At 40.2% G+C, this 24,074-nt stretch overlaps 1 long non-coding RNA gene across 1 annotated transcript; it reads right to left on the bottom strand.

Annotated features, from left to right (window-relative positions):
- Positions 1 to 715: 715 nt before the first annotated feature.
- LOC122460132 lies at positions 716 to 5,811 on the bottom strand. The gene is made up of 4 exons (XR_006281223.1): positions 5,538 to 5,811; positions 4,139 to 4,225; positions 2,090 to 2,237; positions 716 to 1,977 (listed from the first exon to the last, which is right to left on the bottom strand). It is a non-coding gene; the product is annotated as an uncharacterized LOC122460132 (long non-coding RNA).
- Positions 5,812 to 24,074: the final 18,263 nt, after the last annotated feature.

Genomic DNA, 24,074 nt, shown 5'->3' with positions numbered 1-24,074 from the left:
AAGTCTTTGCAGGACTGAAGCCCAAGCTAGAAACTTATGCCAACATTTTCAAATCTGGGTGCAAAAGGTCAATGCATATTATATTCATATTACACTTTGGTAAACTGAGGCATAGAAAGGCTCATTAACTCATCCAAGGTCATACAATTAGCCATTAGTAGAGATAAAAGGAAATCAATGAGTCCAGAGCCCCAGTGTACCTTCTTAATCAGAGCTCAATGAATCAGGAGTTCTGTGTTCTAGTTCTTCAGTTGCAAATTAATTACTATGATTGGAACATGTCATTTAGCCTCTTTGTGCATCAGTTTATCCATCTAGAAAAGAAGCATGATATAGAAAAATGGATCTGCAAAGTGATTTGAGATCTTTACATGAATGGTGCAAGAGATTTATACAGTGTTATTATATTCAGCTCCTACTGAGCACCTACTGATACACTGGAATACATAACCTTTGAACTTTTACCTGTTTTGGTGCACAGTCAGATTATATATCATGAAAAAATAGCATGTGTCATTTTCCTCATTTCAATTAGCAAATTATTATTTTTTCTGTATAATCAATAGATAACCTCTTCAAAAAGGAATAAAGACAAAGGGCCTCAATGAAGCTTTACCAGCTGAGTATCTGATCTAGAATTTTGTCACATGGGTATCTCCACTGAAGTCAATGGGACTAGCTGTGTGAATAACTGCTCACCAATGCAAGAGGCTCACAATCAGGTCTATAGAAAGTCAAAGATGAAAACCTTTGTAAAGGCTACACTATTTAAAAGACTATTTACTATAACTTGTCTATATTTAATAGACAATTGAATTTGCTGCAAAACATTTATAGTTTAATGAAAATATTATAGACTGTGCCCTTTCAGCTTACATATATGATCCATTATTGGTGTCTTTTCCAGAAACAAATAGGTCCACTTGGCAAGATACAGAATGACTGATGAGACACAATAGAAAGAGTATCCTCTGATCCACTAATGATGAGAGGTTATACAACATCACTTTATTGAAAAATAAGCAGATTAGGACAATGTAAATTAACCTTCGGTTGAGACACTGTGATTTGTGCAAGACTAATTGCATGAGTTGACTATAAGCAGACACCAATATCTAGTTTCTAGCACTTTTGCCATGCATTTTGGTTTATGCCAAGAAAAGACATTAATCCTGAAACTTATCCAGAGGTAATATTCTGGTGTTTGTCAAATCACATGTGTAGCTGAAGAAAACAGATAGCAGATGTAATTGACTATCCCCTCAAGGTAGGATAGTTTAGTAATATGTGCTTTGTTTTATTGTTTAATAAGCAGAGCTTGGTATTTTTGATTCAGTCCCTCCATTCCTTGAAAGCACAGAATATAATTCACTATTTAAAATGCCTCATCATGATGTAAACACATTTTGTAAGTGTTTCCGCTCACTGAGCTTGAGAGAGTGCCCCATTAGAATAGGAATGCAGATTTGCTTTTTGTATTATAATGACTGTGCCAAGTCTCTTTATTTCCTAGCATGTGACACATAGAAAATGGCCCGTCTCCCTTGCCTTCCATCTGCTCCGTAGAGCTAGGTTAATCCAGATTCCCTTTCATAACATGCATTCAAAAAACCCAGAACCTCAAATAGTCCTTTCCTGTACATTTTGCACCCTTCCCCTTCATGTTGTTTAGCTTGCTTTATTCTCCAAACCAGTATTGCTGCCTTCAGTTCATTTCTCACAGTCAAGGCTTATTGATTTACGAAGTCCCATTGCAATTCAGGTTTGTAATTTTTGTGAGCCTGTTTGAGGGAGGTAGTGGTGAGATGATGGGTGTATTGGCTGTCTTGCTCTTGAAGTAATAACTGGAGGAAGAATGGTCCGGTGTTTAGTCTGCAAGTCTGAGATTTGGGAGACTCAGATTTAATTCCCTGTTCTACCCCAAACTCAATTCCTGTGTGAGTTTGAACTTAATGTCTCTCTTCCTCAGTTCCCCATCTGTAAAATAGAGATTATAGCACTTTTAAATATAAATACATTAAAGACTGTGGCTTGGTCAGATACTACAGTAATGGGGGTCATAGAAGTAAAATAGAGATACAGTTCTTACCATAATCTTATCCTAGTATATTATAAGGCAAGGCGTGGGTCTCGTGTGTGATGATGATAACACATCCTTCAGCTGGGTGGTGGACTGGTGGTTGACAGGACTGTATTCTCGATTCTGTCATGATAGTACCCAACAAGAGGAGTGTTCCCTCCATAGAATACAAAAGCAGTAGGATTGGAATCCATAAAGGGACTTAAACACTGAGCATCATTACACAAAACATTTAGGCTCTTAGAAAAGCAAAGGAACATATGATTGATATAACCTGAGTTCAGTGAGTAGGCTTTTACAATGAATAGCAAGAGATAGGCACCTTAGATTATGGTCCACAAAAGCCAGCATGCTAGGTAGGGAGCCACCTAAGCTAGTCAATCAGAGATGCTCATGAGAGGGGGTGTATACTAAGAACCAGCCTTCTCACAGAGATAGGCACCTAATTCCAGGCTGCAGGGGGGATGCCTATAACTGCTCAGCAATCTCTGAATGGGAATGCACTGCCTGGAGTCAGGTGGTTTAGATGCTGAGGCATTTCTTGCAGGAATGAGACTGGCAAATATTTACTACAGTGGAACAGTCATTGGGCCAGAGAGAGAAAGAATGATTCTGTAGTCCAGTCGTTAAGGCATCCAAATGGGAAGTGGGAGACCCCTGTTCCACTCACTCTCTCAGTAGTTAGCCACAATTCAACAGCTTCAACAAGAGAGAATGAGGAAGCCCCATATCAGAATATCCCAAATCTCAGTGACTAGACCAGTTCTCCTGAGTGGTGGGAGACCCCTGTTCAAATCCTCTCAGGCAAGAAGGGGTAATTTGAACCTGGGTTTTCCACATCCCAGATGAGTATTTTAAGCACTGGGTTGAAATTTATGAAATGGGCATCGCCACCTCTTTCTCTGGCTGGATTTTGAATGGGACTCAATCCAGTAGACAGCCTCTGAGCCTGGCTACCAGATTGAGCTGTGCCTATGATTTAGGCAGGCAAATATCTATCTTCTCACAGTTCATAAATTGCTCAGGCTTAGGTGGAAGATAGACATCCAGGAACATAGAGAGGCAATGTGGTTGCAAGAGGAAGACACATGGGGAACTTTTACCTGAAAACTGGGGTCCTGAGTTTAGGCACGTACCACCAATGGAGCCAAAACTGGGACTTGTGCACCTGCATAAGAGACTTAGGTGCCTACGTACCTCTGTGGATTTTGGCCTAGCTCTCGAACAAGTACAATTCCCTTTTGCCTTTGTAAGTCACAGGACACAGTCATAACCAGTCACAGGAACTGTGTGTCTCTGGGAAACCAAACTGCAGATGGTTTATTCAGATTCACAAAGGTTTAGAAAACAAAGTAAACATCAAGATTTATTTAGAACCATCCCAAACAAACAAACAAACAAACAAACAAAACAAACAAAAAACACCCACAAAGCTTTTTATATGGCTTCCATTACACACACACAAAAAAGAAGCTAAACAACTCTCCAAAGAAGAAGGGTTAGTTTATTTGTTTGAACTGGCTTCAATTCTTCTCCAAGCACCTACCTTCTGAGATGCTAAATCAAGCTTAATCTATGCTTCCTCAAGCTCTTTTTACAGGGCTTTAGTTCCAATCCTCATAACAATCTTCCTTCCACTGGCTTGTTCTCACCAATGGCATGCTTTGTCTCTTTATATGAAAAAACAATTGTGGCGAGAATAGCTGCTGACTCACCCTAGGTGGCTCTCTGCCTGTTAAACAAGCAACAGCAAGAAAAAGAACTCTTCCCCTTTTCAGAAATGATTGCCAGACTAAAAGAAAGAATATCCTTAAGTTCCCATGACATAATACTCACAGTATAACATGGATAGGAATACTTATCATGCAAAAGAAAAATTCAGTACTAAATTCCCTAAATCAGGCAGCTGCACATATTCCCCCACCAAAGCCAGCTTACTGTGTAAAATAGAAGACCCTAAATAGCCTGGCATGGGAACTCTGAACAAAGACCCAGTTAATATACTGGCAGTTATACAGAATGAAGAGATAACTCAATAGGCACTAGTTCATCCACTACCAGTTTAGAAGGCTGTTTCTCCACCTATTCAGTGACTATCGGTTCTCAGAAACATTGTGAGGTAGCCTCTTGAACGGATCAGGATAACTGAAACAAAAGGAATGGCTAAATCAAGATGTGTTATATTTGCTCGATGAGATACTAAGGCATCAATCAGCACTCCCCTGGACCCAGCCTTAACAGAATACCAGCCAAATTTTCATCATCTTGAAGTATGCCCAAAGCATTTCTGATCTAGTGCCAGTCACTATTGTGCTGCATGCAGCAGCATGTTAATATACTCATCACTACGTAGCGTGGCAGTGAGATAAGAAATTCCTGTCTGCCCTACGCTTGGCGTGGAAGTGGTTTCAACCATGCTAGTGTTTGTGGGAGGAGGCTGAGTTACATATGACATTCTGGAATGCTGATTACAGTTGCTCTTTGTTACAACACACACTGGTGAGTTAGGTTGAGTCAGTAGGGCCTGACCACATTCTACTAAGCCAGAAAAATGCTTCAGCCTTGGGATCGCCTCTGGGTTCTGAGAATTTGCAGGCAACTAGGTCACCTTGGAAGAGGAAAAAGCTCTCTGCACCAGAGCTTCTTCACTCCCTCTACAAACAATGTTCTCTCAGATATTTCTGCCAATGCCACCTTTTGCAAGTACCTTATATATGTGCTTGTGAACCAGAAGGGAAGAAGAAAACATTGTCAGCCACATTTACCCTCCTTTTTCCTGTCTTCTCCCTTGTGCTAGAGCAAATGGCTAATATGAGTGTCTACACATAAGTGTCTTGATTTCCAAAAGGCTCCTCACCTTGAGAGATGCATATCCCAGATTCATTAAAGGGATGTGGCTTGGAGAATTGCCAAATGGTTTGTTGGGGCCTGAGCATTATGTAACACTTGAGCAATTCAGTGTGATGCGGTCCTGTTTTCCCCTTCCACAATGACACAGATGAGTAGGCACTGAGGTCTCAAAGCAATCAAAATATCCAGAAAAAGCAGCATTTTGGCTGTTGTTTAGAGCAGAGGGCTACACCTAGATTATTTGGCTTGTTCCCTTCTGAGACCAAACATTTTCAGGCTTTGCCAGCACTGGGTGTGTCTACGCTGCAATCAGAAAGTGTAACTGCAGCACACTTAGACATATCCATGCTAGCTTGCTCAAATAACAGCATAGGGGGTAGCAGTCAGTACAAGCCCACAAGCCCATTCTGCTGAAGATTCACTGCTATTTGTAGCAATCTATCAACATTAAAGCTAGCAGGGGTATGTCTACATGTGTCACAATTACACATCCCTATTACATTGTAGACAGACACTAACTGTTTTGCAGCTTTTCCTCTGAAATGCAAATAAAAACAAACATCCATCTATCTAATTCTTTTCTGTATACTTAATTCGATTTACTTACCTTGCTTACTCTAGACTATGCCTCTCCTGCTTCAATGGTGTTTGCAACCCAGATTTTCACTCTCATGCCACTTTTCTTGCTTTTCCAGCAAGTAGGCTTGTGATTTTGGACAGATTTCTTTTTGCCCCTCTCTATTAGTGTATGTCTTGCCCCTTACCAATGACAAGGACATATTTTAATGACTACTAATACCACCAAAGGCACTGACAAGGCATATTAGTCTATGGTCCAGGAAACCTCTTACTAGACCTTGCTTACTGGTGCTGCCTTGTTCCCGAGATTTTTTCCAAGTCAGTGAGGATTATTCTTTCCTATGCCTTTGGATACTCTCACAGCTCTAGTTTCATGTTCCATGGAATGATAGTGAAATGGATTATAATATAGTGATAAGGGAAGAGATATTGGCTTATATATCATGTCACATTAGAATCCTCAGAATGGCAGCAGGTGATCCTACTCAGCCTTTTCTCAAGCTCAAAAATATAAGAGATTTGTAATAGATTCTCTTTATGAGGCTATATTGAGTTCAAACTGGTCATAAACCACTTTATTCCTTGAGATGCAGCAGCAATGTACACAGTAAATAACAATTCAAAGACTTTCTATTTTAATGCAATAATAGCCAACAAATCAATGGATGCCAGCAGTGACTTAATTGTCAATTAATGATCCCAGTTTTCTGCTCTCAGATTACCTATTAACACCAATGGGTAATTTCTTAGGGGATGTGGAATGATATCTTACTTTTTAAAATAGAAAAATAGAGTATGAAACAAAGTGACTACTCATTTCTAGGTGTTTAGATGATACTGCCTATACCTATTTGTGTTATAGTCTGTAACACATTGTTGATATATACATTTCTGATTTGATAGTGAGGGTAAAAGTTATAATAGGTAAATGAGTTAATATGATCTCTCAGAAGAGAATGGAAAAGCTTTATAAATGAGTCCCTATAGTAGCTTGTCTGTAATAGCCAGTGAGCGTGTGTGTGTGTGTGGGGGGGCAATGCTCCCTCCCTCCCCATCCACCTGTTTTGGGATGGGAGTTGGCAGGCTCCCATTTACACCTGCATGCCCAGTCCCAGAGTACTGGGTAGCCTACATGAGTATGTCTTACTCCCCAAGTGCAGGCATATGGTTGAAGTCTTAATATCACACATCAATAGTTAATATGTGCTGAGCCCTAAGATCTAGTTAATTACACTAATAGAGGATTGGAGCGGAGCCCCTTTGATCTCCTATCCTGTCCTACCCATGTTATAGCCCCTCCTTCCTCTTATTACAGGGGTGAGGAGATAGACCACCTCTTTCAGGTTTCCCCCAGTAGAGAGATCCCCTGCCTGGGGGGAAATTCTCCGCAAGTTATCACCTGCTGGCTAAAGGGAGTGGAAATTCTAGCCTGATATATTGACTTTGAAACAGGGTGTACTTTGGCTGACCTAGGATTAAAGCTAAGCAAACAGCTACTGGCTGAAAAAGAGTATTCCAATCAGTCCATCCTTCATGGTACTCTGTGCGCCGAATGTTTTGTTATCAGTTCTGTCCTGACTCATCAAAGTCAATGACATTGCATTGAGTGCAGAATGGTATTCACTGTATACAGCGAACATGAGGAGTATGTCATCTCTCTGCCAAAATTCTAATAAAAGGAACAGTACATCCCCACCAGAAGATATTCATGAGAAACAATGCCACTCTAATAATGGCTGCAATATATTTAAACATGGAGACATAATAGTTTTACTTTATGTGCAGTCTGTGACTGAATTTGTCAGCATAGTAAGCTGATGAGGGAAGCAGGCAAGGGTGCACTTCGATCAAGATATTTTCCCCTAATATTACAGTAATAAGAGAAATCATCACATAACTCTCTTAACCAAGACTGGCACAGTCTGCTTCCCCATTTGCATTCCACAGTATGTTCTGTACATTTAAAGTGAGGTTCTACTATGAAAAGTGATTATGTAAAAGTGTCACCTTCTCACTCAGAGCTGCTTGTTGTGTGCATTCAGAGCCATTTAGTCTCACTTCAGTGAGAAAAATAGCTTCTTACTCCTGTTAGCAACACAGCTGAAAGAGTGAGTTGAATTCTGTTCTTTCTTGTCCATCAACAGAAGGACATGGAGGCTCAGAGAGAAGGAGAAAAGTGAGCTTGCTTGGTAGATTCAGCAGCAACAACAGCAAGCAACCTGAGAACTGTGACAAGGAAGTTGGGTGATTATCAGGGCCCACCAGAATCAGCATACAGGTGGGAAAGCTTGCAAATAAGATACATGAGGCAAACGTTATGATGAATGACAGTAAGACCATAAGAGAGCCCCCCCATGAGGCTAAAGATGGAACTGATTGGTGGGACTTATAGTCTGATTTTTAATTACCTTCTAGATGGACTATAAGGGACACCCAAATCACCATACTAGGCCAGAGAAGCACACTGGCCAAGGTTATTTTTGTAATGCTTTACTGAACTTTCCCTTCAGGGCCAAGCTAGGAGCTCGGGTTTTGCTCTATTGCAATTGATTAAGCCACTGCACCTGGGGTACTTAAACCCTTTTATTTCCTCTAACAGTAGTAAATCTTTTCCTTCCAGGTGTGCATGTGAATGCTTATTGGGAGGCCAGCAAGCACTAGAACCCATAGGCCCTAGAAGCTGATGTTCATACAGTGCTTGCTCATGGTACACATGCCATACTATGTTTTGGGCACTTGCTGGAATGAAGACAGGCCCAGTGAAGAAAACAAGAGTCATCTTTTTTTATGATGACTTAATTTGGAGCCAATGGAGTTACCAAATTGTAAATGAGTATGATTTGACCTGTTGAAGCTTCATTACAGGCGGTAATATATTAGAAGAAAAAACAGTCTGATTGAGAGTCCATCTTTATTTGAAGAGATGACTATAAATGACATTGTTTATTAACTGGGTGGAAATTTATGGAAAACAAACACAGTATCTCATAATGCCATTTTTAGAGTCATGTTTCAGAGGAGATCTGCACTGTCAGCTAAGTTGTTATATCTCCATTTAGTGGAGAACTGCATGTGGTTAGAGCATGAAAGTTAAAATGTAATTTGACACTTTGAGGCTTAACTACACATTCTCAATAACAAACTGAGAGAGAAGCATTTTGGCAGGAGAATGAATAGTGAGTGAAAAGTAGCAGACAAAAGCCTGCATCATTGTACCAAAACTAACTTAATTGAAAACAGCAACAATCACCCACCAAAAAAAAAAAGCTTTATTCCTATAAAGGCAGCCAGAAGATTGAGCTATAAAGTGCTGTGCTCCTGCTACAACTATTGCTGGACACTGGTATTCAGGGAAATTGAAACAATTAGAACAAAAGAGTAGTAGAAGTTAAAGATGGAAAGCCCTGTTACATCATCTAGTGTTCCCCTAGTCAGAGCATGATCATTCCCATTTCCCTCCAGTGTATTGTACAATTACAGCTCTTTTATTTCAATGTCCAAGAAAAGTGATATTAGTAATTTAAATAAAGCTTATTGCTACTTTTTTAAATACATACATATTGAGAGTGGGAATGTATTGAGAGGACAACGCTGGAAAAAGTTACGCATCTATTGTAGGACTCAGGCATTTGGCTCTGTAGTCTTCCTGCAGTTGCCACAGTGCCAGCAAACCTTAGATTAGATATGAGATTCTATCAACTCACACTGCAGAGATTGTTGTGATATGGGTCTGCAAACTCCGAAGTTGCCTCTTCTCCTCTCCCTGAATTCTTACTTTGCTGACTCCATTAGGAAAGAATAGAGTAGAAGTGCAAGTGTAGGATTGGATGGAACCTCAGTAAATCATCAGGTCCAGTCCTCTGCACTGAGGCAGGACTAAAAATGATCTAGCCTATTCCTGAAAGGGGTTTGTCTAACCTGTTCCTAAAATCCTCCAATGATGGTGATTCTACAACCTCCCTAGGTGACTTGTTACAGTACTTAACTACCCTTATAGTTAGAGAGACAAGGTGGACGAGGTAATATCTTTTATTGGACCGACTTCTGTTGGTCAGAGAGACAAGCTTTCAAGCCACACAGAGCTTTTCTTCAGATCTGGGAAAACTAATCCGAGAGTCACAAGTAAATGCAAGATGGACTAGATGGGTTAGCATAAATATCACTTATTCTAATGGATCATGAAGGTAGAGTGGCCCATTTACACCTCTGCAGTCATAGGACAAAAAGGGGGATTCAATTGTTATATAAACCATAAATCCAGTGTCTCTGTTCAGTCAATGATTTTTAGTGTCTAGCAGAGTTATGAATTTAGACTCCCAGATTTATTTTTCTGGAGCCCCCACTTCTGGCCTTCTAACAACCCCCAACCTCTCCAAGCTCATCATAAGGAACAAGCTCCCTACAGACTGGAAGACACCAACTCAAAGCAGCACCAGATCCTGCCAGAACAACAGACACAAAACATGCAAACATCTCCATTGCTACAATGATCAACATGCCCTCACAACACGCCTCTCATGATCCATGATCCTACATATTCTTATCACAAATGTGGTATATCTCATCCAATGTGCTTAGGGTGACCATACATCCTATTTTAGCTGCCAAAGTCCCTGTCCTGGCCATTCCAATATTTTTGGCAAAAGTGAGCATTTGTCCCGTTTGCTCTTGCTGACTCGATCAGAGAGGTGTGATGTGGAGGAATATGTGTGGGGTAGGAGGGTGAGCAGCAATGCCAGCCCCGTGCAATGGGGAGATAGGGCTCAACTGGGGCAGCAGGCAGGGCCCAACAGAGAGTTCCTCTGCCTATCCTCCCATTCCTGAGCCTGTCACTGCTGGTCAAGCCCTGTCTGTCCCCTGCCTGAACCCTGTCTCCTCCCGTGCATGGGAATGGCATTGCTGCTCGCCCTCCCACCACATTCCTTTGGACTTCAACCCACTTTTTTGACAAATGTGGGCATTTGTCCCATTTGCTCTTGCTGTCTTGATCAGTTGGCATGAGCAAATGGGACAAATACCCACTGTTACCAAAAAAGTCAGGTTGGTCAGGACAGGGCTTAAAAAAGGGACTGTCCTGGCCAGAATGGGAGGTATGATCACCCTACAATAAAGCATCCATACACACTTCCCAGTGTCAGTATATTCACCATTCTAGAACACTATTTAGGTTTAGGTCAGAGTCCTTTAATGACTCACCTACACATGGCTTCTTCTCCAAATCGTGGAGTCTTGGAGACTACAGTCAATGCCCTTCCATTCTCCTACTCAAGCTTTTTCTAAAATGGTTGCTCAGAGAAGCTTTTATAACTTTCAGCCCCCTTTGTCGGGTGACTCCCTAATTTGCCTGGTCAGGTGATCAAAGTTCCCCACCAAGTGACTGTTGCTGAGTTGCTTCTCCTGTGGAGTTCAGTCTTGAAAATCTAGTTTCCCTGGGCAGTAGCTGTCTTTGTCCAAAAGAGCTTCTATGTGTATAAAGGACTATCAAGTTTTAATGATCCTCCATTGTTGGCCCTGTGCCAGACACAAGAATGTCTCTAGTCACTTCCTGTGGGTTTTAGCTCGCTATGGAGGCAAAAGCAGAGAAGGCAAACAAGCCCCACATTCAAAATGGAGTTTGCAATTTAACACAGATACACACAGAAAGTCCCCCAGATATAACAAAATGCATAAGCTGTGCATAGACAGGTTCCCCAAATCATCACAGTAGAAATTAATATAAATAATGTTTCTTAAAAAAGCAGAAAAGCTACAGGATTATTATGCTCTGGGAATGTAAAAATGTTAGGACATTATGGAATGAAGTGATGTGATATTCAGTATCCCTATGTTCACCCTTTTTACAAAACTATATTGGATTTGTACAAAGTATGACTTTTGAGGTATCATTTGGAAACTAATAATTTGCTGATCATTATTGTCCTGGTAATATGTAAGTGGCAACATTGTATATACAGTTATAAGATTCTGTTGTATAACATTACTGAGACATGTTCCAAGTTTAGAAAAGCAGTCAGCTCAAAGACAAAAAGGCAAACTGATGCTTCAGGAAGATATCCATAAAATCAGATGAACTATCATCTGGCTAAGTGGCCATTCTTCAGCAGGAAAAAAGGTGTGAGTGAGAAATCTACATTTTGGCAAGGAAACAGCTGGAGGTCCCATCCCCACAGATCTTCTGTCTCCTGAATCTCAGCTGGAGATGATTTTCAAAGAAAAAGAGAACTATAAGAAAGGCGAACAGACACCCCAAAATAATCCTCTATTCCTCCCTTTTTCTCTGCCCATGGCATCAATAACACCTGAAGGACAAGGAAATGAATACTGAAATGTGGGAGGGGTCCTGGCTGAAAGATTTCTAGGCAGAAAGACTGCTGAAGTATGTGGTGAGAGAAATCTTTTCTTTGAATTCATTTAGTTTGTTATGTTATATGTTGTCTTTTACCTTTTATTTTCTTGTAACCAATTCTGGGTCTTGTGACTTATTACTTGTAATCACATAAAATCTATCTTTATATTGTTAATAAACTTGTTTTATTGCTCTATCAAAACCAGTGTGTGTTTGGAAAACTTCATTTGCAATAAAAAGATTTGTGCATATCATTTTCTTTTAATGAAATGACCGACTTTATATGAGCTTGTATTGTTCAGGAGGGGCTGGGCAGTACAAGGTGAATGTTTCGGGGGACAGTCTGGACTGGGAGTTTGCTGGTGGTCCCCTGAAGTGTAATTCATGTGTGGGTGGCTATAAAAGTCATAGAGTACAGCTGGGAATGACTTACATGCTGAACACTGTGTACGAACAGACCAGCAGTGAAGCTGTAGAAAAGACAGGTTGGAGAACTGAGGGAATACAGCTGTCTATCAGTCTATATGGTACCCTTTGTAATGTCTCATAAGCTTCATATAGTTCTGAATGTGGTGACCCATATGCACGGAATATTTATACTCTTAAATGCCCACATTGTTAAGTCCTACCTACCTGAGAAATTGCCACTCTCCCTGTGCAACATTGTGACTGTAGGGTTCAACTGATGCATATTGATTTGAATGTTCTCAGTGAATGGCCCAATACACTAGAATTCCTTTCCCCCATTGTTCCAGTAGGTCCCTCATTTATTAAAGGCATAGGAAGACATTTTTAGAAGGTATTTAGGCACCTAAAGATAGGCATCTAGTGGGATTTTTGAAAGTGCCTACATGCCTAAACTGGACTACTGGGCACTTCATCAAATTCCATTAGGCACCTATCTGCATTTTTAGACACCTAAATGACTGTCAAACTCTGGTCCATAGTGTTTACTAGGATTATAGCGACATATTTGTACTGGCGGGAACGTATCTTTCCAAATGACACTTGCAAACCTGTTTTGTTCTATTTAAAATACTTTTTCTTGCATCTAGAAAAGTTTTATGAAATTTTAAATTTTTTGAAAAAATTAAAATAAAATTAATTTTCTTAATATGACCATATAATCCACTAAAACTGAGAGTTCTGAATTTACATATATCACATTCATAGTTGGCTTCACTTTTTACATCTTGTTTTTTATAGATTTGTGAAAGGTTTTTTTCCTCTGACTTTAATATTTTTGGAGTCAGACTGCATTGCCCAGACATTTTGTTGTATGGCTTATCTTTACTACATAGTCACCAGTCTAGTAGTATGTGTCCATTTGATGCATATCTTTGTAAATCACTTCCATTCATCTTCTATGCTCAGATATTTTAGGAGAAGACAGATTAAAGTATGACCACTCAAACTCATTTTATATGAAGGACATTTGATCACAAAGTTTTTGTAGGCTTCTGAGTTTTCCTTTAGAAACCACAGTATGAAGTTTGCTTAAAAATAAATAAATAAAAATCTGTACTAGTAATTCTAAACTGATGTTATTTTGTGGGCAGTAATATCTGTTTTACATGACATTTCTTATACATGACATTTTATAGGGTGGGCCATATTATAATTAATCAAGATAATGGTGTCTTCCAAAGCAACTAAGATTTCTAGAGATAAATGAACAAAATAATTCTATTGCTATCTGCACAGAGTATCAATTGTTTCAGTCAGATTCTTACTGGTGTATTATGATGATAGTTAATATTCTGTATGCCTCTTTGTTTATAGGATTGTTGCTGTCTGTGATGTTAAATGCTTGATAGATGATGTAGGTTATATTAGCTGATATGTTGCAGATGGTTACCCATAATCCCCAAACATCATGGTAATCTATGTTGACAGAATCTCTAGCATGGGCACTATTGCCTGAACTGATTTCTCATTCATTTCTATTTAATACACAGTCTCTCAATATGTAATGCCTTTTTGTACATATACGAATATATACAATATTTAAGGTACTCTAGTGGTACAATACTAAGAGGGCTCAATTTCATAAAACATAAAACCCTTATGCTTGTCATCAGGATTTAGACCGAATGATAATTCTAAGTAAAGCAAAGTTTACAAGTTTCAACTCTTGGTCATTTAGGCATGTAATCCTAACAAAAAACTAGCACATAATATAGCAAATTTTATCAGTCTGTCACTTTCTCCTTTGCAAAGTGAACCATTTATTCAGCACAAATGAAGACAGCCAGAGACAAGTTCAAGGCTCAGAGGTCTGTATAGTTGGGCCCTACAACTCCCTATGGATACCCAAAGGTAATCCATGCTACCTTTTTGTGAGGCTGCCAACATTTAAAAGTGTGCTAGAAACACCTTCTCTTTTCACTGCATACAATTTACATTATATTTTAATATCTTTTCATGTAAAGATCAATAAAGTATCATTTCTTTTCTTCAGTCCCTTCAATTTAAGGTCTTTTTGTTTTGTTTAAATCCTTCAGATAACATTTCTATTCTACCTAGACCTTGAAATGTAGGAACATTTATAATTGGGCACTCATATACACTTCATATTTGTACTTTCTCAAGTCCCAACAATAAGCTACAATACCTTTGATTGCAAAGACTAACACGAGTGCCTTCAAACTCATCATTTTCACTATTTCACAAAAAGTGTTGATATTTACCCCACTGCCATTTGCTCTCTATTCTTGCATCTCTTTAGCTGCAAATACCTTCTACAATATAAAGTGATTGGCAACTTTCAACTGTCTCCAGCTGTCATCTCCCACATTTTATCCCTTGACAATGGTATGTGATTGTTATTGCTAGCTGGAGGCTGAGTTTAGATGCTGTGAAAGTAAAACAAAAAATAATTAATTTTTGAATAGCAAGCATGGCCTCATGAACCTTCAGAGTCATAGTAGTTCTGCATGAAGCTTGGCAAAAAGTTTAGATGTCTGATATGACCTCATGCATAGGCATGAGGTGTACAGGGGCTTATTTGCTTAAGAAAATTCACGGTATTTGTTCGGCATTGACTAGTCCAAGCAAAAATGACTGATCTTGTCCCTTCAGTTCTCCTATATTATGTATAAATGTATTCCCCTGGTTTCTGAGAGCTTCTACATTTCAGATGAAAATCTCTCCAAGCCTACTAAAAAACACTTGAAAGTAAAATTACCTGTTCTATTTCCATACGTTCATCTCCACCCCACAACAACTGTCACTGATCCCAGCTCCTGCCAAGGGTGAAGGAGCAGGAGCCCTTTGAAACCTTTAATGTCCTCACACATGTAAGCTTGGCTTTTGGGAAAGGGACCTTCTTCAATTATTCAGTAGATCTTATTTCTTACATCCAATTGCACAGATACTTTGTGAGTAGACAGGGGCTAGTGGGCATCAGTATTACTAGCATACAAATACCCTTTAGCACTAACACTCATGCTTCCAATTCAAAGGGGTATAGATTTGAGATTTCAATTTTGGAGTAGATTAGAGGTCTCATCACTAATATTAAATTATACATTTGACTGATACATAGATTAGATAGATATGTGAAATGGAGCTGAGTGGTGAGCATTATCTTTGGAATATAAGCTTTGGTTCATTTTTTATTTATATTTTTTATTTGCAAGTGCCCAACAATAATATTGAATTAACTTGGTATTTCATTTAATTTCTTTTGTGTTCTTGTTTCTAACAATAAGCATGTACATGGGGGTCAGTGAAGCTGGAGCAATTGCCTGTGATTAATAAAGTTACATTTACATAGTTCCACTTACAAGTGAAGTTCACATCTAACTGGTGAAGGGAATTGGGGAAGCTGCTTTCCACCTTTGGTGCTACTGCTGCTCTTTGATTAGAGACACTTTTAAGTGAAAATACATTGTGATGACTATATCTTTAAAACAGAAAATATGAAAACTACTGGGGGAGAGAGAGGAGAAGCAGGTCACACAAACTATTTTAATGTGTGAAAGGAATTTTCACTACAGTTTAAAGTATGTTGAAAATTCCAAGATTTTATTTTAATCAATTAAGTTTTTCTCAGCTGAGTAGAGTTACATAAGGCAATGAAAACAGAAGCACCCTTTTTGAATACATCTTCACTGTTGCTGACACTGATGGTGCATACCAGTAGTGAACTCAGCTACAAAGTTTTCTTGTGTAAACATAACTACAGGATCAGCATTAACAATGAACTGAAGGGAAGCAGTAACAGGAAAGGGAGAGTGAGGAAGACTTCTTGAGATGGAGTGGCTGTGAGAGAGAGAGACAGAGGGAGCTGGAGGTAATTAATCTCATTTGGCATACACTTCACATCCGATATGGGAGCAAATTTTTTTCCCCTCCCTGATCTAGAATGGAATTATAATGAGGTGTCTGAACCCAGCAGCAATGCTAAAGACATTCTGGCATGGATTTGCACCAAGGGCCTGATCCAGTGCCCACTGAAGTCAAGGAGACTCTTTCCACTCTTTCAGTGGATGTTGGACAAGACTGCTGAAACCACAAAGTCATGCTGGAAGCAATGTTCCCTCTAATTTTCGACAGGCCGTGTGTGCAAAAAATTTCTTCTGTGCAAATTGTTGTGCATCTGTGCAAATTTTTGTGTGCATGGTGTTTCGCCGTGTGTGCGGGGTTTAGGATCTGTGTGCGTGTGCACACACGCACAGTTTAGAGAGAACAGTAGCTGGAAGGTAGTAAAGTAATTTATTCTAGAGGCCAGGAACAGGAAGCAATGTGCACTGACAGATGTAAGTGACCTTATTTTCATTATCCCCTAAAATATTCCTTCCAACTCCACGACTACTAAAAGCACATTGCTGGAGTGAAATTCCACCACTCTGACCTTGAACTGATAATTAGATTTCAAGAGAATATAGTAGAAATGCAGAATTAAATTCCTTTTCAAATTGTCAAAAAAGGACTAGAATCTTGTCGGGAAAAGGAGTAATTTCCTCCCCATTTGTCGTATTAGTACATGTGCTGAGATACAAACTATAGATTGTTAGGCAGAACGATATTACCTTGCGCCATAATTACACACAGCATTTAAGAACTACTGTGTACTAACGCTTTGTCAAACAGTGAGGAAGAAAACACATTCAGTTTGAACCCCCTGAAATTATTTGAATTAAGTGCTCAGAAGCATAATACATGGAGCTTGGTTTAAACAGAAAATTGATTTTATTTTACTCTTTTTATAAGTTTAGATCAATTAATCCACTACTGTATGAAAGCCTGTTCTCAGTAAGAATATCTAATTGCCTTTAACACCTCTTAATATTTAAGAGTCTGATGATGTTCAGAGTTTTATAATTCAATGGACAATTTAAATGTAAAGTATTATTCAGACTGCAGCAAAGTGGTGTTGGCTTTTTTTTTCTTCTTTTCACAAACACATTTAAAAACAAGACACAACAAGTAAGCATAATAAGAAATGGGAGGGAAGTGGAGAGTAAGGACAATGATATCCATAATAAACTCACATAATACTAAAGTTTAGCCAAATGCACAATGTAATGTTTCTGACTCACTGTAACATTTCTTAATTCCACTAGTCTCAACTGCTACCCCAAGTGGCCACCATGGCAGCAGTGTGATCTAGTTGATAGAGCATTAGACTGGCACTTGGGAAAGCTGGGTTCTATTTCTGGCTCTCCTGTTTGGTGACCTACGGCAAGTCACTTACCCTTTCCGTGCCTCTGTTTTCCCATTTGTAAAATGGGGAGAATGAAGCTGACTTCCTTTGAGATCTACTTATGAAAAGCACTAGATAAGATCTTTATGAGTTTTTTGTGTGATTTCTCATAAGCTCCACAATAGAAGAGAATTTGAGAAATGAACAAGGTAATTTAGAAAAGATAAAAACAGATCAGAAAATGTTTTATCCAAAACTCGAACTGATCTCCAATTGAAACTTTTTGAAGTCAGGATTAATATTTTTTCCCCCGATTATTTTCACTTAATGTTCACCTCTGCTTTTCCTGTTTATAATCAGGACAAGATATGGAGTTGACTGTTCCCATGATTGTAGACTTACTTGAAGATAACACACTAAGAAACTTGCAAGAGAGCCTGAAGTTTTTGGTCAAATTTTGCACCCTGAAAACGTTTAGATAAATTAGGGTAAACCTCCAGGGCCTGCTCCAAAGCTCCAAAACTCCAAATGGGGAGTTTTTTTTCTCAATAACTTCAGTGGACTTCATATCAGGACCTCAGACTTTTGAGCACTTATCTGCAATGACACTTCAATATTTTGAGGTTCACCCATACCCAGGGGTGAGCTGGAGCTGGTTCCCACCGGTTTGCTAGAACCGGTTGTTAAATTGAGAAGTCCTCTTACAACCAGTTGTTCCCTGAGGGACAACCGGTTCTAAAAGGGCTTCTAAATTTAACCGGCCAAAAGTGGTGTCTTAGGTGCCAACTTCATGGGTGCCCCAGCCCTGGAGAACCCAAGGGGAAAATGTGGTGGGTGCAGAGCACCCACCGGCAGCTCCCCACCCCGCGCCCAGCCCCAGCCCCAGCTCACCTCCGCTCCTCCTCCTCCCCTGAACACACCGCCCCGACCTGCTTCTCTGTGCCCCGGCTTCCCGCGAATCAGCTGTTCGCTTGGGGAGCCGGGGCAGGCTGAGAAGCAGGCCGCGGCTTCCCGCTCGGGCCCAGGGAGGTGGAGGTGGAGGTGGAGCGGAGGAGAGCTTAGGCGGGGGGACGCGAGGAGAGCCGCCCGCGCCGCAGCAGGTAACCGGGGGGGCACGCAGGGAACAGCTCCCCGCCCCAGCTCACCTCCACCACCCTCAGCCTGAGCGGGAAGCTGCCGCCTGCTTCTCAGCCCTCCCCGGCTTCCCGCCGAACAGCTGATTCATGGGAAGCCGGGGGGCAGAGAAGCAGGGCGGGGCGGTGTGTTCAGGGGAGGAGAAGGAGCGGAGGGGAGGTGAGCTGGGGTCGGGCGTGGGGCGGGGAGCTGCCGGTGGGGGCTCTGCACCCACCAAATTCGACTCCAGGGAGTCGGCGCCTAAGGCACCACTTTTGATGTGATCAGTGGGGGGAGCGGCCGCTCCCCCTGCTCTCCCCCTAGCTACGCTCCCCCGCCCCTAGGAGCCAGAGGGACCTGCGCGATGCTTCCTGGGAGCTGACCCAGGTAAGCATCTCTGGGACTCACCACCTCGCCCCCTGGCAGGTGCCTCTGGCTCTTAGGGGTGGGGTGGGTGCCCACTACAGTGGCCCATGAGACCCTCCTGCCCGGGTCTGGGGGCAGTCAGGGAACAGGGGAAGGGGGATGGGGATGGGATGGGTCAAGGAACCCGGGGGGGTTGGATGGGGCAGGAGTCCCGGGGGGGGGGTGGGCAGGGGTGGGCAATGACCTCCTCGTGGGGTGAGGAGGGAACCCTTTGTTAAGATTTTGGCAGCTCATCACTGCCCATACCTAATTATTTTCATTATGGGCTAATATCTTTCCTCCTTTCCCAGTCCTTCAGAGTGACAGCTTCCCTTCCTCTACAGAAGTGATGACTGAATGTAAATTGATACTCTCGCCTTACTTTCTGGTTTGATGCATACAAAAAGATGCCAGCTGAACCATCCAGTCAGGTCATCAATTCACTCTTTTTTTGTCTGTGTGCAGGAGGTGCTTTAGTGATTGATGGTTCAGGATCTTCCTGGTACACATGCAAGTGCTGATTCATTCTTGTGCTTAAGGTTTGTTTTCTTCATTGTCTGGGTGAAGATAGGCAAGACAGGAAAAGACTCATTCATTCACAGAACCCAGTTGTATATAGGCAGTTGAATCACATTATTTAGATAATAATGGACAAAGATAGATTATAGGTCATTTTTGATTAAAAATACAATAAAAGAACCCACTATATAATGTGAGGTACTGGGATGAAAGTTACAATAATACTACAAACCAAAATAATTTGATTTAGGGGCTTTTATATAAACACCAGTAATAAATTATTAATTACTATTATTACAGAAGCGCAGTGAGGCCCCAGCCAAGACCAGGGCCCAGTTCTGTTGAGCACTGTTTTAAGACATAGTTAAATAACAGTCTGTGCCTCACAGAGTTTACAATCTAAATAAAGAAAACAGACAAAGAGTGGGAAGGGAAACAGAGATACAGAAAGTTATTTGCCCAAGGTAGTACAGAGGGTCGGTAATAAACCCAGTAGTAAAACCCATGTCTCTTGGCTCCAAGCACAATGCCCTATCTGCTGGGCCATGTAGAGCCTCAAAAGCCAAATGCTGTATCCCTGATGCAGGTTGTAAGGCATCATCATCTTCCCAAAGTGTTTCGTATACAGAAGTTCTTCCAATTTCTCTGCCAGTCACTCATCCTGTGCTTGTAAACACATTAACAATGTTTAATTTGTTTCCTGATCAATACCATCACTCAGTCAGAGAGCCACAAAAATCAAAAGAAATCTGCTACCACAATCTTCAGATAGCACACAACCCTGTTTGGCTGATGATGCTTTTCCTGTAACAGCTCAGTGAAAATAACACACATGAAACTTTGTTTATGACTATATTCATTTTCTTATAGAGCAAATGAACAAAATCAGGGGGGAAATATAGCACTTATTATGTCACAAATGGTCTATTATTCCCTTCCTCACTAGGCTATTTGAACCTTAGTGTGGATCACCTTCATCTTACTCAATACAAGTAGCCATAATCCAGAGGAACTAATTATTATTATTGGTACATATGAAACTAAATAAAAAGGTTTAATATGGTTGCATTTTAAGTAGCCATGTTAACCAAAAACCTAATAAAAATACTGGACTCTAGCTTAATTTATTAGGATATTGATACAAACCTTTATAATGGCCCCATCAGCAAAACTTTAATGTCTTCATGATCTCCATCTAATAGTTCACAGCAATTACTCCCATTTTTCTTTCTAGTCTGATACCTGTGTGGCAAGCTACCTATAAGAACTCAAATATGTATTATTACGATGTGAGACAAATTCAGACACACACCAACACTTGTACAAAAAAAGAGTGAAATTAAGGTTGATCAATGATCAACTTTATTACTGACATTTGCCAAAGAATCTGCAGAGGCGTGGCTAGATTTAACTACACAATCCTTGTGCTGTCTCTGCAAATTGTTCAATTAAAGCAACTGCAAATTAATCTCTGAAATTCATGCAAAAAATGTTTTTACACTCATTCTCATTTTCAAAAGACAAGGAATGGTTAATGATTAAGGTTGTATTATCAGAGGTCCAAGGGTTCTGTCCTCTTACACTGACAGAGGCAAGCAAAAGCAGGCAGAAATTTAGCTGGAGATTGCAGAATTAAATAATAAGCAGCCGTGACTCCCTGAAATAGTGCCCCTTCCCTGAGTCCCTCTGCAGGAATATTATGTAGATATTATGGACATAGTTGTGGTGACAATTATTCTCTGAAGCATGCTTCCTTTGGGACCTGGTGCATTTCTCATAGGAAATCCATGCTTTCAGCAGGATTGAGGTCTGTAGCATCTAACCAGCTGCCCTCTCCTCCCAGAGAAGGAGGTAGTACACATTGGGGGATTAGCCAATATCAACAAGGCTTCTCAGGGAGTCTTCTTAGAAGCAGTTGGGCCAGGACAGCAAGGATATCTCTTCCCACAAGTGGCCTGATATCCATGGAATAGTTCTGTGCTTTCCCTGAAATCTGCAAAGTGTGCAGACTTCAGGATCCTTCCTTTGGAGAGGAGGATGTAGCTCCAACCCCACAAGATCAGGTAGTATTCCTCTCCTGCAGGGTGATTTGTGTTTGTTTGGGTTTTTTTTCAGTAGGAGATCTCCAGGGTCTTTTAGTTTACAGTCTATACTTAGGACCACATGTTGCCTTTGATTTGTATGTGGTACTTCCGCTGGTGTCTATAGGAGGTGCATGTGTTTGCAACTACAAGGTAGTATTTGGCCCATAATTTACACAGGGGGTTGCTAATCACCTAATAGGTATGTGAAAGTTCCATCAAAAATACTTATAAACCATTAGATTTAGAGAGCTATATGGAAGAGATTAAGATACCTTTCAATTTAGTGAGTATTTATTAGGTGGGCTATTTGTAAATTACCTCTGCTAGGTAGCCAGGATAGGATGCAAGCAAATTATGAAAAGACCTGTCAATGTGGCCATTATGAAAATTGACCAAACCCCTTTTCCTATTTAATTCTCTTTGTATGTGGTTTCATTCAATGTGCTTTTATTTTACATTTTTTTTAGTCACTTATGTATGTCTGGTTTGCCAAAAAGGGAAACACCCTCAGGGTGATGTATCAGACCTAAATGTGTATTTGTGTCTGATATACACTATAGGTCCCTGTTCAGGAGTAAATTGCCAAATGTACTATTTTCTTATAGAAAATTGAGTGTGTGCTTTTCCCCTCCCACAACCTATACAAAGTCAGAATTCTTTAACTTCAATAAATACTTGACCACCAAAGACAAGGCAACTAGAAAGGGGAACTAGAAGCCTGCTGGGGGCAATGGTCACAGGAAAATATGGTATCTGTGATGTGAACATCATATGGATCTGGTATTGGTAGCCTATTTGAACAAGGTAGCATTACAGAAGATCAGACTATACACTAGGGGCTGTTTCCAGTCCTAATGCATGAATGGTTTAAATAGTTTGAATGTCATATTCCTTGTATGAGGGAAGAAATTGATCTTAATAATGTCTGAAATGATGACACTTCTTTAGGTGAGTGCAATGTGTGTAGGTGGAGAAGAGGGTATTCATGACACCCAACTGAAATAATATCAGTAGTTAACAAAGTGGGCTAGACAGAGAACATTGTTAATTGTGAGCAGCATTTGATAAACAGAAATCATACTCTTATTGTGATAAAAGACAAGAAAACTGAATTCCTTTCACTTCTTGGGCCTGGATACTGTAAGCTGCAGCTACAGGATACATCATCTGCTTGTTTATAGTATTTAAAAATTAAAAACTCCAGACAAAACATTCTAACCATGAAATGCTTCACACTTTTCTCATTGCCTCTGCTCTGAGAAAATAGTGCTCCCATTGGAGAAGACATTTTTGCAGCACTTCTTTTTAATGCTGCCATGGATGATCAGAGATAATAAAAAAGTATTTACCGTATTATATGCTCTCCATTAAGATAGAACTTTTCTATTTGAAAAGTATTGAGCATCAATGAGTTCAACTGCAATTCAGGACTGTACTTTTTAAAACCATCTTTGTTACCTAGTAGGGAAAGTGCATTCCTTGTTGTCTGCTTTTTATGTAACACTTGCACACAAGCTTTAAATTTTACTCTGAGAATTGATTTTTTTATACCAAAACCATTTATATCCCTGAGATAACACTGAAATACTTCTACTGCTATATTTTTTTCACCAAAGCAAAGCTAATAAATGTGAAATCCTCTCTCCACACTCAAGATATCAAGGTAAGGCGGATATATTTGAAAAATTGTTCTAATACATCAGAAAATATAAAAATCAATAAGCTATAAAAGCTAAAAAGCTTTTTCAATTTTGTCTCCTTATTGCTCAGTGTAGGTGGCCAGGGCCCAGAGAACAGTCCAAGGTTGCAAAAAGCTATTATATATCTAAATGTATACGGTGGGAAATATATGAAACCCTCATGCGAATCTGTGAATGCACACTTGAGAAACAGAAGGGACTCAGGGATGGCCTTCAAATTCTTGCTCATTTGATTGAGAGCTTGAAAGTGTGCTTGAGAGATTCTGCAGCTGTATCTGTGGTACTTCTCATCTTTGCGTGAAAATGACATACGGTTTAAAAGCACTTTCCAGTTCCTTCTTGGGCAGTGGAAATATTCACTTCTTCTTGGCTGCATATCCAGAAACTAAGAGTGTAAACACATGTTACTTTGACAAGCAAAACATTTGGAAGACAAAATGTTATGCTTCAGAAACAAACAAACTCCAAGGGAAATATAATGATTGATAGGTTCTTCCCATTTGTGAAGGTGGTACACCATTCCCACTCAGAAAAATCAGAAAATACAATTAGAATGAAATAGATTTACTTCCCTGATAATTTTATGCACCCTGGACTGGTGCTAATTTTACAGAAACACACACACACACACACACTTTTGCAGCTGAACGATCCATGTGGCTACAGCTGCTCAACCATTCCGAGAGGGTTCTAAAGCAGCAGCAGCTAGACTTGCTTAAATAACTTGGCAGTTTCAAAAGATCACTGC

Source organism: Dermochelys coriacea, chromosome 5 (assembly GCF_009764565.3).
Source record: "Dermochelys coriacea isolate rDerCor1 chromosome 5, rDerCor1.pri.v4, whole genome shotgun sequence".
Taxonomy (NCBI): Eukaryota; Metazoa; Chordata; order Testudines; family Dermochelyidae; genus Dermochelys; species Dermochelys coriacea.
Note: the sequence above shows the minus strand (reverse complement) of the source record. Positions and strands in the feature narration are given on the sequence as shown.